The sequence below is a fragment of the Nicrophorus vespilloides genome, unplaced genomic scaffold, assembly GCF_001412225.1.
Source record: "Nicrophorus vespilloides isolate i.1.1-1 unplaced genomic scaffold, Nicve_v1.0, whole genome shotgun sequence".
Lineage (NCBI taxonomy): Eukaryota > Metazoa > Arthropoda > Insecta > Coleoptera > Silphidae > Nicrophorus > Nicrophorus vespilloides.
Window position 1 is genome coordinate 29,589 of NW_017095971.1, and position 3,242 is coordinate 32,830.

Consider the following 3,242-nt stretch of genomic DNA (forward strand, 5'->3'; position numbering starts at 1 on the left):
CATATATTTTTTTCCCTGTAAATCGGTTAATCGCTTTTCGAAACAGCGTGTTTTTTATTTATCCTTTTTTTTATTTACACGTATTTCTACATATATATATACCGTACAATTTTTTTAAAACTTGTACGTACGTATGTCATTGTCTGGAACACATTGTCAATTTGTCATGGAGATTTATTTGTTGTTAACCCCCGCAGGCAACAACCACCACCCCTTTTCGCAAGCCGCCGACATTCTTTTTCTGCTGCTCTTTCTCTCTTTTTATACGTCCACTGTTCTTCTTCTTTTTTTTCTCTCTCTCTCTCGTTCCATCTTTATTCGTTTGTGCATTTACCACTCAGTCTTCCTCTCTTTCTATCATCCTTCCAGCATTCTGTTCCACCTCATCCTCGCTGTCCCTCCCAAAAGAGATAATTTATCTTTTTCCTTCCGCGAGGTGCACATCCAATTTGAAGAAAGCTTATTTGCAGTCGGTTGCCGACCCCCGCTCACACGACCACCCACAAAAGCAAACCAAACCTTCCCTTGAACCCTCCATATCCGTAATTCTAAAACGTAAGTGTATCAACGAACCCAGGTGCAACTCCCGGAAAATTCCCCTTGATGTTCCATTAACGACACACGACGAGCCGATAAGAAAACGTTAAAGAGAGAGAAAAAATACATCTAAAGAAATGATTCCACCCCACGTGCCTCCAACAAGCCCCATTAATTGATTGCTCCGACAATTCCCATCTTTTTTCTCAATTGGATGTTGATTGCTAATTGTCTAGTGAAAGCTTCGAAAAAGGCACTAACATAAAATCAATAAATAAAAATAATCACAATCAACTTATTCGCTTGGTTTGTAAGGCTAAAGCTTATAAAATAATCGGGTTACGTTGGTGGAGAGAACATTAACGAAATGGTGGAATTTAGTGAAAACTAGGAGAACCGGAATCATCCTCTCACTTCTATCTGCTCCTATCTTTCGAGTTCATTTGGCTCGTTGAATATGCAGTGTACGTAATGCGCTCCATCCCAGATTTGATAAAACAAAAGTATGGAACCGTGGGAGAGGAAGGAGCTCGCGATTTGTACGTTAATTTATCTTTTCTCGCAAGTTCCTGCGGACCCTCAGGGGGAAGGTCGCATTTAGGCTCTTCTGCCTTCTCTTCTCATCTCACACTCCGTTCCTGCATCGTAATTCGCTGTTACATGAACTTTTTTGATTACGTCTCAGCCTGCGGAGCGAACGGAAATTGCAAACAGAAACGTAATTTACATTAATGTCACAGGACAAAGGCTAGAATTGATCTTTTTCAAATTATCTGACTTTCCGTACCTTTTGTTTTTGACAATTGTCCATTTGACATTTCTGAAAAAAAATAATTTAGATAATGCCGTTTGGGTTTTGACAATTGTTTCGTATTAAATGTCATTTTGACATTTTTGAAAAAAATATTTACATAATTCGATTTGTGTTTTGACAATTGTGTCATTTACATGTCAATTTGACAATTAGTATTAAATGTCTGACGTTACCAAAATAAATACTTACATAATGCTGTTTGGGTTTTGACAATTGTTTCGTTTTAAATGTTTGTTTAACGTTTCCAAAATACATTTTTATATAATACCGTTTGCGTTTTGACAATTATTATGTATTAAAAGTCAGTTTGACGTTTTCCAAAAAATATTTACATAATTTAATTTGTGTTTTGACAATTGTGTCATTTAAATGTCAATTTGACATTTTTGGATAGATAATTGTTTAGTATTATTTGTCAGTTTGCCGTTTTCGAAACCAGTATTTAGGTAATGCCGTTTTGGTTTTGACAATTACTATTAAATGTCTGATATTTCCATAATAAACACTTACATAATGTTTGGGTTTTGACAATTATTTCGTATTAAAAGTCAGTTTGACGTTTAAAAAAAATATTTACATAATTCGATTTGTATTTTGATATGATAATTGTTTTGTATTAATTGTCATTTTGACCTTTTTGAAACTAATATTTGGGTAATGCCCCTTCGGTTTTGATAATTAGTATTAAATGTCTGATGTTTTCATAATAAATACTTACATAATGTTTAGGTTTTGACAATTATTTCGTATTAAAAGTTAGTTTGAAGTTTTCGAAATAAATATTTACATAATTCCATTTGTGTTTTGACAATTGTGTCATTTAAATGTCAATTTAACGTTTGTGGATGGATAATTGTTTTGTATTAATTGTCAGTTTGACGTTTTCGAAACTAATATTTAGGTAATGCCTTTTGGTTTTGACAATTAGTATTAAATGTCTGATGTTTCCATAATAAATACTTACATAATGTTTGGGTTTTGACAACTATTTCGTATTAAAAGTTAGTTTGAAGTTTTCGAAATAAATATTTACACATAATTCGATTTGTGTTTTGATAATTGTGTCATTTAAATGTCAATTTTACGTCTTTGGATGGATAATTGTTTTGTATTAATTGTCAGTTTGACGTTTTCGAAACTAATATTTAGGTAATGCCGTTTCGGTTTTGACAATTAGTATTAAATGTCTGATGTTTCCATAATAAATACTTACATAATCTTTGGGTTTTGACAATTATTTCGTATTAAAAGTTAGTTTGAATATTTCAAAATAAATATAATATAACAATTTCCATTAAAACATTTAGATCATACCAAACTTATTGGCCATATATCTCTCCACTATATTACTTATTAGATTTAGCATAAAGTAATAAATATTTATAATATTAGGAGGATTGAAATCAATGGAAAATTAGATTCGTTTACACTTATTTATAAATTTAAAAAAATATGTCTACTGATTTATATAAATATGAAAATAATTTAATAAATTCCAATTTAAAATATCTCCACTTGTTTGGTTTTAATAATATTGAATAAAAATAATTCACGAATTGTGCATGCAGTTGACAGTTGATAATTCAATTGCATAATGACATGACGTCAATCTGTAAATGAATGCTCTGCACTCTCTGATATCGAAATGCTCGTTTTATAAAAAATATTAGATATAATTTGGGTCAAAAGTCAAATTATAATTGGAAAACTTGTGTTATTATGTATATAATGATTGTAGAATGAATTAAGTGAAAAAATAATGAATTTACGTTTTTCTTTGTCAATTTCCTTTTTAAATCTCTTTAGCAAAACGATATTAAGATTTTTTTTTGAATTATTTATTGGAATTATTTCAATAAATATATCCTTTTTTTATAGTAAATAAAAACTG